This window comes from Dioscorea cayenensis, unplaced genomic scaffold (genome assembly GCF_009730915.1).
Source record: "Dioscorea cayenensis subsp. rotundata cultivar TDr96_F1 unplaced genomic scaffold, TDr96_F1_v2_PseudoChromosome.rev07_lg8_w22 25.fasta BLBR01000770.1, whole genome shotgun sequence".
Taxonomy (NCBI): domain Eukaryota; kingdom Viridiplantae; phylum Streptophyta; class Magnoliopsida; order Dioscoreales; family Dioscoreaceae; genus Dioscorea; species Dioscorea cayenensis.
In genome coordinates, this window is record NW_024087161.1 from 347,226 (window position 1) to 361,863 (window position 14,638).

The window sequence follows — 14,638 nt, forward strand, 5'->3', positions numbered from 1 at the left end:
CCACATAAGGCCCTATAAGCTCTCTAAAGAGTCAAGCTACCAAGATAGGCGGTAGGTAGTCATTCGTAATCCTTAGTGTCAGTAAAAGCCTCATCGTACAATCCCAAATAGACCGAGAACTATGTGACGCTCATACTGTAGTGGTGTCTAAATGCCCTGAACTATATGGCATCAGTACTGTCAAATCCTGAATATGATCGGTCGAACTCGAATGACGAGAGCACCTCAAGTGTCAGCATACGAATGGTCGGCTCATAAAATAAGCAACAGACGGTGCCAACTACAGATGGCTAACAACTCCTCAATCTCATCAGCAATCTAGTCTCCATAGTGAACCTCTCTTAATGCACTCAAGTTTGGGAATCTCGATTGTCCAAACTTGAGTTTTGACATATGCTCGAATCGAGACTGATGCTCGAGAATAGCAAACTCTAAGTGCTCAGGCTCTGGAAAATCCTCCCTGGGACACTTCCCGGCTTGCTTCTTTGATCTAGGTGCCATATCTACAAGAATTGAAAAAGAAATCGATCAAATTCACTTAAGGCAACAATACTGCAGAAAATCCACATGGTCGTGTGAAAATTCCATACGCCTGTGTGGATTCACGGGAGTGAAAACTGCACGGCCTCTATGCAGAATCCTCAAAAATATATCTAAAATTCTTCTAAACCACTCTAAAAGCATGCACCAACAATGTAACATGTAAACAAAACAACATTCACCAGATTTAAATAAAGGAAATCAAGATTTGCCAAAAAAAAATGAAAAAGGGTTTACCGACGAGATGAGGATGAAAAATTTGAAATCGGCCAGAAAACTCGAGTAAAATCCCTCTAAAATGACAGTGAGGAGTCGGGAGAGTGCAAGGATGTGTTCTCTGAGTGTTTGGGAATGCAAAGACGAAGAAACAAGAATAGATTTTAAACAAAAATAGCATCTCTTGCCATTCTGCACATCCACACGGGCGTGTGGAAATTACCACGCCTGTGTGACTCCACAGGGGAGCTTCACAGGGCCACTCACAAGCCCCTGTGGGCTCTCAAGATAGCAGATCTTACCTCTGAATGCATCCACATGAGAGTGTGGAAATTCCCTATGGCCATGTGCCAGACCCACAAGGGCACCCACATACACCTGTGGCTTCTCTGTTCATCTGAGAAATTTCTCTAAGTGTTTCACACGCCCATGTAGAAATTCCACATGGGCATGTGGATGCTCACAGGGGTACTGAACAGGGCCACTCAAATGCCCTGTGTCTTCTCGAGATGGCATAGAACTCTCAGCAGAAATTCACATGGGCATGTGGAAATTAGCCACGTCCGTGTGTAGTTCACAGGGTCATCCACAGGGCAGACACACGTCACTGTGTGCTCTTTGGATAGCTCTCTGAACTCTGTAGAAAAACACACGCCCGTGTATAAATTATCCACAGCCATGTGACCGTCAAATGGTAGTTCACAGGGACATTCACACGCCCCTGTGTCTTCTTGTGATGGAGAAGTTAAGCTCTGAATAAAAACACACTCCCGTGAGGAAATTTCACACGACCGTGTGACTTCTCAGGATGACTTAGAAAAATTTACAGAGTTTGTAAAAAAATTTCTGCACATTCATACATACTCAGAGCCTGCTTACACTATGAAAAATTGACCAAAAAAACATGAAAACATGCTCAAATGACCAAGAAACTTTGCTAATCACAATTAAGCACATGAAAACACCAATGATTCACGAGAAAAGCACAACAATAGCATATAAAACTCAAGACACAAACACTCAAGTTCTTATTCACGCAAGCACTAAAATAAATCCTACAAAACAGTAAAGACATGGGTTACCTCATGAGAAAAGCACAACAATAGCATGTAAAACTCAGGACACTAACACTCAAGCTCTTATTCACGCAAGCATTAAACTAAAGCCTAGAAAACAGTAAATCTTGTTTAACATCACTAAGCTTGACAGACCTGACCTTACCTCACGGTGGCTCATAGATGAAGGTTTCCCTCTTACCCAAAATCTGAAAGCATGATGAATATAATCTTTTGAAGGTAGAGGGGGAGTTATCGAGTTTGTTACCGCATAAGGGTTCATCACCCTTACTCCATTTTTGCACATCCCATTAACCTTATAGTGTTTCTTGTGATGTCTCCTTGCACGCTTCATCTTTCAGATCATCTTCTTCATGGTCCCCGGGGTAGGCTGCACCTTGTCCTCTAGACCAAGTGTCATGATATCTTCATTCTCCATCTCTTGGTATAGCGACCCCTCGTACAGGTCCGGACACATCATTTCCTGCACATATTCATCTATTAGTTCATCGGTAGTGTCAAAAAGTAAAGAGTATCATCAAAGTCTAGAGAATGTCTTATGGCTTCGGCGAGGTGATATATAAGCTTGTCATCCCCAACTCGTAAAGTCAACTCTGCTATCCATATCAATAAGATTCTTGGAAGTGCTCAACAATGGTCTCTCAAGTATCAATGGAACATCAGCATCCTCATCAACATCCAACACTACAAAGCCCATAGGAAATATGTACTTGTCAACCTTGACAAGTACATCTTCGATGATGCCCCTCGGATGTCTCACCGTTCTGTCCACCAATTGATGTTTCATTCGTGTAGGCCTAGGCTCTCCCAAGCCTAGCATTTGAAAGAATGAGTAAGCCATGACATTGATGCTAGCCCCTGTGTCATGCCCCGACCCGTGGGCCCGCCACGTGACAACCGCTGCGACGATCCCAAGGAGGGACACACACCACTTAACCCTCGAGTCATCGCAAGGCTCACAAACTCCTGCTAAACAACACCACAATAACAAAGGTACCAAAAGCAAAACTTTCACTCAAAAATTCAACCGTATAGTGAAACATATACAAATCACAGATACAGGGTTAAGAACACTAGTGGATCCACTACAATCATACAATGCAACCTGATTAACAGTAAATAAACAACCTGACTTGGGATAAAAATTGCCAAGCACTTTGCCTCGCTATAACGACCATAACCACTAAAACCTGGAAGGAAAGAGGGGGGTGAGTAACCATAGTCACTCAGTGAATGGGTTAGCACAAATCTAAAAGAATATCCAAACAAATCGATGAAATATATTAAAAACGATTTACAATAACATAAATGAACTGGAACATTTCACATTTACAACACAATGAAAGTGCAAGATAAGAAACCTTGGTATTTAGAAACCAAAACATAGGTTCTCACGAGTATAGATAAACATTAGCATGAAAAAACAAACAAATGCTTGGATATAAGTTACCAAAATGAGTAAAAGAACCAACTTAAACAAATAAAATTCTCGATCAAATAAGCAATGGCCTAAAATCACTCTCCCCAACATTAGCCGCCGTCCCGACTAAGTTGAGAGCCGTCAAGGTCTTCGTACCCTTGACGTTGGCCCACCAGTCCCGTGTGGTGACCCCGGGATCCTGATGTATCATCCAATCAGGGCTCTACGCTCCCACCTGATCTGGACAAATTAACACTCAGGTCCACCACGCCACCGTAGGGATCCACTACTGCAGTAATCGGGCCTTAGCCCGCCGTCACCATCCAAACTATCATATAGATATAGCAATGATGCAATCGGTATAAATCATATCACATGGTCCTTATCCAGGACAAGCATTCACATCTCAGAAATACACATGATTTCCCACAAATGCAATGTCAAAAGCATAACAACACATATCAACTTTCATAAAGTATTTCGATCACTATATGTCAATATGTTCAAAAATGTTTCTGTCCAAATGCCAAGAATAACACAATAACACGTGAAGCTTTGCAAGTTGATGGAAACATTTCTTTAGACAATAAAACCAAATACCATTACATTCACTGTAATATCCACAATTCAGAAGAACATGGCATTCAGAAATGAAAACCTTTTGTCTTCGTAACCATAAATATCAAAAGCATACTTATACAAGTGAGGGGTTTTACAAACCGTTACTAAAAGTTGATGCCAATAATGTAGAAAGGAAACATTGAGTTTGAAATATAATAAAAAGTCATCAAAACAAACATGGCGTTTTGTCTAGTCAAACATCAAGTTACTTAGGATCATTCTAGATTTCTCTTTCTTCAGCTCACTAAGTTTTCCTCCAAATACAAGATTAATCCCCAAAGTCTAGTCAATCACAACCTCTAAATACTTTACAAGTCATGAAAATATGTTCATCTCATCACATATATTTACACATGTCAATATACATATTGATCCAATCCTACCTTGCACATCATCAGGTATTTACTTCCACAAGTCTTTACTATTCAACCCTTTCTTATCCTCAATCATATCTTAGATCCTTATCTTGGTGTCGTTACCTCAACATCAATATTTACTTCATCGATTAATAATCTCATTGTCAAAATACTCAAATCTTAACTATCTCCTCTTAGTAGCATTAAATCAAACAATTATTAGAAATTCACAAGAATATTCAGTTTTGTAATCTAGCACTTGTCACATATAACTCAAGCTATTCATCATCAACCTTCTAAATAAATTCCATTTAAAATAATAATCATAATCACTGACATCCACCCTCTAGATGCCACACTATGATCGCACTACAATTAAGCACCTACACTATGCTCACAAGAACAAACCTCATCAACTTTGATAATTCTACAACATAAGTATAATTATGTCACTCATGGTTCTCAAATATTGCAAAGAAGATATTAGCATAAATCTCACTAACTAACCAAAATCATGTATAAGGTTTCACAAGTCATTCAATTTCCAACGTACTAGTGTAATTATATATCTTAGCATTTAAGGCTTCATCAGGTTCCATGTACCATATGTATCATATCATGCCTCAAACTTTAGAAATTATATATCACTTGGGAGATTAAATCATCCATTGAACATACATAATCAATTTCACTTATAACACATAAACACAATGAATTCATTGTAATAATCAACAATTTCCATTCATCCACCAAGCATGTATGTCCTCAAGTTCAATCTCAACTAACACAAGTACATCATCAGTAAGCTTTCTCATGATTTTTCAAAAAAATAAACCATAAGTCATTCCAAATAAACCATAGTCTCTAGTGGTCATCTACACTTTCTTTTCTCCTATAGCTAGTGATTTAAAAACATGATAAAATTTTGGAAATCATTTCAGAAAAACAAATAAAATATTTTCGATATTCAATTAGAATTGTGCACTCAACATAACCCACACACAGAACATGTTGCCTCGCGTGGAAACGCGCACACTGATTGGTGGTTTCCTTCCCCTTGGAGGATGCTTCGCCACCTAGATACAAGCAGGGAATCTAAATAATAATGAACACAAGAATGATAGCTAAAAGAAAATGCATGCCAATGCATTTAGGGGGTGTTTGGATGCCAAGAGTGGATTGGGGGAGGAGTGGATTGGGAGTGACATGAGGGGTAATGGAGGAGGAGTGAGAATGAATGATGTGTTTGGTTGGTAGGATTTGGAGAGTGTAATTTATTGGGAATGGAAAAAGTAAAGAAAGTAGATATGGTAAAATGACACTTATGTCCCTCATCCATATAAATGATATTGTATATATAATAATGAGTTATTTTTAGTTATATATATTTTTTAATTATAAAAAATAAATATTTAATTTTATTATACTATAATTTCATTCTAATTTTTGGGATGAGATTTTAATATCATTAATTAGCTATTAATTAATGGTGTTAAATATAATGAGTTGTTTTTAATTATAATTTTTAAAACATTGAAAAAATGTAACTAATTAATTATAAGATATAACTATTTAATTTTATAATACTATAATTTTATTATAAGTATTATATTCAAATATTAATATTATTAATTAGCAAGTAATTAATGGTATTAACTATAATGAGTTATTTTTAATTATATTTGTGTAACACATAAAAATTAACTAATTAATTATCAAAAATAAATATTTGTAATAACATTGAAAAATAATAATAATATGAAAAATTTTTTCCTTGCCATCTCTTTTATTTTTCTCTTGCCATATATGGCAATGGAATAATCATGTTTCAAGCAAAAACAAAGAAGGGCATATATGTCATTTCCCTTGTCCAATCCGACCAATCCAGCTCAATTCTTGGGAGTGAGACTCACTCACATGGGTGAGTCTCACTCCTTCCATAATCCACCCTCATTCCCACTAATGTATGCCCAAACAAGGGCTTACAACCACTCCCCCCTCACTCCCACTCCAATCTTGGCATCCAAACACCCCCTTATACATATCTAATACGAAACCTTAGGGTTTTAGGGCAAACCATTGTCATTTTGGACCCAAACGACCTTAGAATGGAGTAAACCTAGTACCAATTAGTTTAGTTAATGAAGAGCTTCAATTTGGATCAAAGAAATACAAGAAAAGGCCAAAGTTTTTTGGTACTACAGTAACTTCGGGCTTGCTACAGTAACCACAAACCTTACAAATAATTTTCTCTCATTTTACAACATCAAACGATGGAATTTCGCCACAATTTTCATGAATAACTATTGACAACATCAAGGGCTTCATTTTAAGCCCAAAAACTCCCACAAATCATGGAAAATCTAAGGGTTTAGTCTGGGTTTCTAAACAATAAATACAATGAAAATACGGAAGAAATACATACTAAAAACTCGGATAAAGGCTCTTACCTTACTCAAGAGGATATGAGGAGTAAATTTTCGATGTTGGTTCACCGGAATTGGTCACCGGAAATAATTTATATATTTTGAGGATTCGGCCGGCATGAAGAAGCAAAGTAGGAGAAGGAAAGAAGAAGGAAGAGAAAGGATTTTGATATTAACTCTCAGCCAGCTACAATGTCTGGTTGCTACAGTAATGGGCTGCTACAAAATTTTCTTCTTTTCTAAATTACTCTATTGCCCCTCTAACATAGGATTGGGAACAAAATCCAAATGACCGAATTGCCCCCTATTTTTTTCAAGATTTTCGCACATAACCCACTGTGCAATCCAGTAAAAATCTATTAATGTAGAATGGACATTTTACCCTAATTCATTCACAGAAATAAGAGAAGATCCTAGGTCCAAATTTGGACTGGGTACAACACCCTGAATCTGCCAATCCCTTCTCTTCACCCAAATTACCAATGTTGAACGGAATTATGAAGCTTCCATGGTCTTTCTTCTTGTTCAGCATATTCTTTTACAACACTGCTGAACATGAAGCATCTAGAATCATAGACGCACTCTCCTCCAACTTCCTCTTGTTGGTCAAGAGGTCCTTAAGAAACTTTGCATAGCGAGCATTTGAGACAACGCCTCTACAAATGCAATATTAAAGTTCAACTGCTTGAATAGACCCAAGAACTTCTTGTATTGCTCATCATTTTGGTCATTCTTTAATCTTGAGGGATAAGGAATTCTTGGCTTGTAAGCTGCGGGTACCACCTCCTTCTCTTTGGCTGTCTCCTCAACCACCACGACCTCGGGTACTTCAACATTAGTCTTCTCACTCGGAAGCCTATCCTCAACCTCACGACCACTTCTCAAAGTAATCACTATCACATGTTCTCTGGGTTTAGTTTCAACATTACTAGGCAAGTTTCCTTAAGATTTCTCCAATAATGACTTCACAATTTGCCCCACTAGAATCTATTGATTTTGCAATGAAGTGGTGTGGGTGTGAAGTGTAGCTTCGCCAGACTAAAACCTTGTATCTGACAATTAGATGAACTTGGTCAAAGCTTTCTCTAGATCAGTCATCCGGGTCCCCAAGCTTGAAACTCGATTCTCCATATTCGAGGCTTGTTGTTGGTGGAAACCCGGTAGTGCCATGGCCTTTTGTTGGCCTTGATTATTCCATGAAAGATTCTGGTGGCTCCTCTAACCCGGATTGTAGGTGTTGCTATATGGATTACCTTGGCTTCTCATTGTATTACCCACAAAATCCACTTGTTCTACTGAGAATATACCACCAATAGAAATCTGGCAATCGGATGAAGCATGTCCTCCCTAACATCCAGTGAAACTAGTCAAGGCCACTACTCTAGGAGAAGTTAGAGTATCTAACTTCTTGCGCAATGACTAAACCTGGGCCGCCAATGAAGTAACTACATCGATCTCATAAAGGACAACTACTTTCTTTCTGTCTCTTTTATTCCAGTAATAACTGTTCATAGCCATTTCTTCAATGAGATATTGGGCTTCTTTAGGGGTTTTGCTTCCTAAGGTACCTCCTACTGTTGTACCAAGGAACTGCCTTGTGCTTAGGTTCAAACCATTATAAAAATTTTGAATGATCATCCACTCGGGAAACCCATGTTGAGGACATTTCCACAGGAGCTCCTTGAACCTATCCCATGTCTCAAAAAGAGACTCCAATTCTGTTTGCACAAAGAAGAAAATTCCTTTCCTGAGCTTCACAAATCTTCCAGGAGAGAAATATCAGGCAAGAAAAGCTTCTACCACCTCCTCCCAAGTAGTAACCGATGCTCTAGGTTGCCACTACTTTGCTCTCCCCTTTAAGGAAAATGGGAAGGCCCTCAATCTGATAGCATCATCCATAACTCCATTAATCTTTAGCATGCCACACACTTCCAAGAAGTTCTCAATGTGGTTGTTCATATCCTCATCGGCCAAACCATTAAATTGTGCCAACTATTGTATTATCTGGATGAATGATGGCTTTAGCTCAAAGTCTGAGCTATAATCGGTGGCCGCACAATACTATACTATGTGCCCAAAACTGTGGGTCTGGCATAATCCGATAGTGTCCTCTACTATTCATTTTGTTCTGCCATATTATCTCACAATTCACCTTCTGCCTAAGCTTGATTTGACTATTCTTGCACAGGTTCTTTTCCCCTTCTACGAAGTGTTCGTTCAAGTTCAAGATCTCCTTCAACCAATATCGAAGGGTTCTCTTAGGTCATAACCTGGAGCTGCAACTAAAGAAAGAAAAACAAATCCGAACAATGGAAGAATAAGAAAGTGTGAAATAGAATAAATGGTGAATATCTAAAATAGCAAAGTGGAAAGTGTTTCTAAAACACCTATTCCCCGGCAATGGAGCCAAAAACTTGACAACGCCCTTTTGCGTGTGGACCGCAAGTGCACGAGTTTGTCGAAATAATAATATTAGGCTGAGTGGGCAGTCGTATCCATAGGAAATAGTGATCAAAAACACAAAGATTGCTATTTAACTAGAATGAAGATGAATCGATAGTAGTGTGAACAAAATCAATGAAAATATAAATAAGGAAAGAAGAATGAAGAGAGATACTAAAAAAATAAATGAGAGCAAAGGCAATTGATAGAAACTGGGGCACCCAGACTTTGCTCCCCCTAGGACTATTGCTTCAAGTGCAAAACCAACTATTAAGTCTAAGTCATGGAAATCCTAAAATACACGTCCCAAACATAAGGTCAACTATGACTAACCCAACACTATGCCCCGGAGGAGAAATCTCTCGGTCTTAATACCTCATACTATGTAAAGTTGCTTAAAGCTTTGGGGACTCCAAGTGATAACCCTATTCTCTAACATAGATCTAAGCCTTTGGTCGAGGCGAAAGACCCCTAGTTATAATTAAGCCCCAGCACTAATGATTACTTCAACGCTTCACTCTATTGCTTCCGCAACTAAGCTACAGCGGAGTTCCTCTCTTAGCACTTCACTCTATTGTGACAGCAAAGAACTCTTGAAACATGGAGGTAGGATAAATTGCACCGGAGGAGAAAGGGGATGTTTCGCAACCTCTCAACTCACCCTCTCAACCCTCCCTAATCTTTCTTTGTCTAACCACATGGTGTGTCAGTCACTCACAAGGATTACCAATGTGCTCAAGCCCCAAACATGGAGAACCGAGTTTCAGGCTTGGAGACCTGAATGACCAATTTGGAGAAAGCCTTGACTAGGTTTGTGCAATCGTTGGATACAAGGTTCAATCAGTTGAGGCTGCACTTCGCAACCACACCGCTTCTTTACACAATCTTGAAAATCAAGTAGGACAAATTGCAAAGTCTATATCGGAGAGATCACAAGGGAGCTTGCCGAGTGATATCAAGATCAATCCTAGGAAGCATGTGAAGGCGATCACTTTGAGAAGTGGTCGTCAGGTTGAAGGTAGGCTTCCGAGTGAGAAGCCCAATGAACATGCACCTGAGGTCAAAGAGGTCGAGGAGGAAACAAGCAAAGAGAAGGAGGTGGCACCCCCACCTTTCAAGCCAAGAATCCCTTATCTCTCTAGATTGAAGAATGACCAAGGGGATGAACAATACAAGAAGTTCCTGAGTTTGTTCAAGCAACTCCACATCAATATTCCTTTTGTTGAGGCATTGGCTTAAATGCCTAAGTATGCAAAGTTCTTAAAGGACTTGTTAACTAACAAGAGGAGGTTGGAAGAGAGTGCTTCAGCAATCTTATATGCTTCTTGCTTGGCGGTGTTGTAAAAGAATATGCCGAAAAAGAAGAAAGACCGGGGAAGCTTAATCATTCTGTCTAACATTGGCAATTTGGGTGAAGAAATGGTATTAGCGGACTCAGGGGCCAGTATCAATGTCATGCCATGCACCTTCTTTTAGAAGCTAGTCTTGGGAGAGCCTAAGCCCACTCGGATGACTTTGTAATTGGCGGACTAAACGGTGAGACATCCGAGGGGCATCATTGAAGAAGTGCTTGTCAAGGTGGACAAGTACATTTTTCAGATTGACTTTGTAGTGTTGGATGTTAATGAGGATGAGGATGTACCTTTGATACTTGGGAGGCCATTCTTGCGCACTTCTAAGGTATTAATTGACATGGACGGCGAGGAGCTGACACTGAGGGTTGGAAATGATAAGCTCACATACTGCCTCGCCGAAGCCATGCAGCATTCTCTTGATTTTGATGATACTTTGTATTTTCTAGATACTACTGATGAGATTTTTGATAAATACATGCCGGAAATGTTCAACCCAGATCCATACGAGGGTTTGTTCGACCAAGAGGTGGATAATGAATAAGTAATGATGCTTGGTCAAACAGAAATTGAATCATGAAGAAGGTGCTCCGGAAGATGAAGAGGGCTAGGAGCCGCTACCGGAAATGCTCCAAGGCTGTTTGGAGATGGGCGTGAACCGAATAAATTGGATGAACCTTTGCTAGGTGGTCCCAAGCCTGATAATTCACACTCTACCTTCAAGAGACTTTGCTCATCATGCTTTCAAGTCATGGGTAAGAGGACAACCTTCATCTATGAACTCCCGTGAGGTAAAACAAGGTACGTCAAGCTTAGTGACATTAAACAAGCGCTTCTTGGGAGGCAACCCAAGTGTTTACTATTTTCTTAATTGAGTAGTTTAGCGTTTGCATGAATAAAGTGTTGAGTGTTGGTGTCTTGATTTTTAGATGCTTTTGTTGTGGTTTTTAATGTCATCGTGTGTTTTCATGTGGATTTGGTGAAGTTTTGGTCGCTTGAGCGAGTTTCTCATGCTTTTCACTAGTATAGTTTGCATAATAGGGCAGGCTCTGAGTGTGTAAATATCTTCAGGAATTTTCTACAGAGCCTGCATATTTTTTAAGGCATCCAGAGAAAACACACAGGCGTGTGGAATTTCCGCACGCCGGTGGATTTGTACTGCGAGCTCATGCAGAGAAGACACAGGGGTATGGACGCGCCCCTGTGAGTGACCTTGTGATTTCCACACGGGCGTTCGTTTTCCTACAAAGACTTAGCAAATTATCCCAAGAGCACACAGGGGAGTGGACTTGCCCCTGTGGGCGAACCTGTGACAAACGCACTGGCTTGGGTATTTTCCGCACGCACGTATGAATCTCTGCAGAAGAGCTCTCTCCATCCCAAGAAGACACAGGGACGTCCGTCCGCCCCTGTGAGTTGGGCCTGTGAAAGTCCACACTCGTACGTAATTTCTACACTGGCGTGCGAAACACTTAGATGATTCTTTCGGTTGGACAGAGAAGCCACAGGGACGTGTGGCTGCCCCTAGGGTCGGGCGCACAAGCGTGGGTATTTTCTGCACACCCGTGCGGTTGCATTCAGAGACATAAGGAGTGTTTTCCCAATAGCACATAGGGGCGTGCGTCTGCCCGTGTGGCTCTTTCCTATGGAGGTGCACAGGCATGGATAGTTTCCGTACGCCCGTGCGGTTGTGCAGAATTCCAAGAGACACGATTTTCCTTTAAAAATCTCGTTGAAATTTTCATCCACTACCCTTCCAGACACTCAAAAATCACTCTTGATCAATTTCCCAATCTCTCACCGCTGTTTTAGTGGGATTCCCAGTCAATTTTCACACCGAAGTCAAAGTTTTCATACCCATTTCATCGTTAAATCTTTTAATCTCTCTTCTATTCACCATTTCTTATTTTTAGTATATTAAAAGTCTTGAGTTGCACCAATTTTCACTTTATAATGGTTTATGCATGTTTAGAGAGTGTTTAACCATGTTTTTAAGTTGTATTTTTGGAGAATTGATGTGTAACCGTGCGGTTTTCACACCCCGTAGATCCACACGGGCGTGGGTAATTTCCATAAGCCCGTGTGGAATTCTGCAGTATGTTTTTTTTTAGCTTCTTTGATTATTTTTTCATCATTTATCACAGGTATGGCACCAAGCTCGAAGAAGCAAGAGGGTAAGCGCCCTCGAGAGACTTTACCTGAATTGGCGCATACTGAATTCTCGAACCCCGAGCATCAGGCTTGATTCGAGCGGCTATCGAGACTTAGTTTTGGACAATCCATATTTGTGGACCTGAGTATGCTGAGTGAGGTCCAGGGAGGTGATGAATTGGCTAGGGAGATTGATGCGCTGATGGACGTGGGAAGTTGGAGGAGACTATTGTCGATACGAGAACCAGTTGTTCGCACATTGACACTGGAAGTACTGGCATCTTTTGAGTATGGCCAGCCGTATGGGAGAGATATCATATAGTTCAAAGCGTTCGGACATCATTTTACCATGAGTGTCACTGAGTTTTCAGTATGGGCTTGTATCACGAGACATACATAGGTACCGAGGAGTATGGACACTTGTCGACAGATTATCCTAGCACCTTGGCCCCACCGCAAGCTTATGAACTGGGAGTGTCGAAAGCCACATGTTTGTCCCAGCTGAGCTATAAGTATTTATTCACCGACCTTAGCAGATCTGTGGATGACCGGGGCTACCACATAGGAGTTCTGAGCCGGCAAGGGTTATTTTATTTGTATTCCATGGTCCGGACCGTGCTAATTCACATGGGACACATTGTGGCTGACTTTTTGTGACACCAGGGCCAGCATGGGAAAGTAGGAGTATTATTTGCTGGTCCCTACATCACTAGACTTATTCGGGGGATGCGCCCGAGTACCCTTTCATGAGCCTATCATCATATTGAGAGGCTCGAGAGCACTGTGAGTGTATTGTGGTCTGAGATCATCGAGATTTAGGCGATACAGTCAGCACAGAATATCGGGATGATGCCCCATTTCGAAGTGTTACATTAGTTACTGATTGGCAGACCTCCGGCCCCTCCAGTACAACCATCACCACCTCCACAGGTACCCTTTGATCTAGCACCAGCATCAGTAGCAGAGCAGAGACCTGATGACACCGTCACTTGATTTCGCTTTTCATTTCTTTATTTCTGCATTTTATTTCAGACTTGTATACTCAGAAAGGACTTTACTTCTGAGTTTATTTTCAGTTGGTTGCCTCGTGTTGTATTCATTGCTTTATCTTTTATATACTCGAGTTGTTTTTGTTTTATTAAGCTTCACTGAACCCCCTCGTATATGCGTGCAGATGGTCTTGTCAACATGGGAATTGAGAACTTATCATGGACATGGCCAAGGTGTTTCGGCACTTGGCCGTGTGAGCTTCACAACCCATTGGAACATTACTCCTAAGGATTTAGCTCCATCAAATGCAACACTAGGAGTCAGGGGAGTAATGTTTTGATTTCTTCTCCCGCATTTGTTCTTAATTGATATACATTATGTGTGATCTTGCATGTGTAGATTGGGGACAATTTACAACTTAAGTGTGTGGGGAGTTTCAGAGTACACATATCTTTTATACTAGTTTTGATTGATATACATGCTCATATAGGCAATGGCGGTTCACCTTAGTTACAATGATTGTATTCATGAGTTTAGGAGAATTTTTAACACTGAATGTTCTCATGCTCTAGTTTTTGCTTGAATTTCTAGGAATTTTTGCCCGATTGACACTAGTTGCACTACTCACTCTTTAAACTCTTTTGGAAACTCAAGTTTGATGTAAAAGGGACTAGTTATAGTTGTTTCTTTTGTTAATTCTGAAAACAAGAAAGGAAAATGAAAAGAAAGAACAAAAATAGTTTTATTGTTTAGTTGAGCTTGTTGGGTGGAAAGAGCTACCATCTATGAAGTATAAAGCTATTCTCATAAGTCGAATACTAGTTATGCCCTAATGAGAGAAAGAGGTATCTTATAGGATGAGAGGAAAGCTACCACTCCAGTAGAAAAAGCTACCATCTCGAAAGTATGAAAGCCACCTTAGCGGTCGCTTTGGAAAAGGCTACCTTAGAGGATGTTTGAAGCTACTACCATCTTTGAAATTGTTGTTATTTTTTGTAGATAAATAAGTCCCTTATACTTAGAACTTTGAGAAGTATACCTTGGGTTG

General features: G+C 40.1%; 1 non-coding gene across 1 annotated transcript; it reads left to right on the forward strand.

The window, feature by feature from the left end:
- Window positions 1-8,303: 8,303 nt before the first annotated feature.
- LOC120254967 lies at window positions 8,304-8,410 on the forward strand. The gene has a single exon (XR_005534846.1). It is a non-coding gene; the product is annotated as a small nucleolar RNA R71 (small nucleolar RNA).
- Window positions 8,411-14,638: the final 6,228 nt, after the last annotated feature.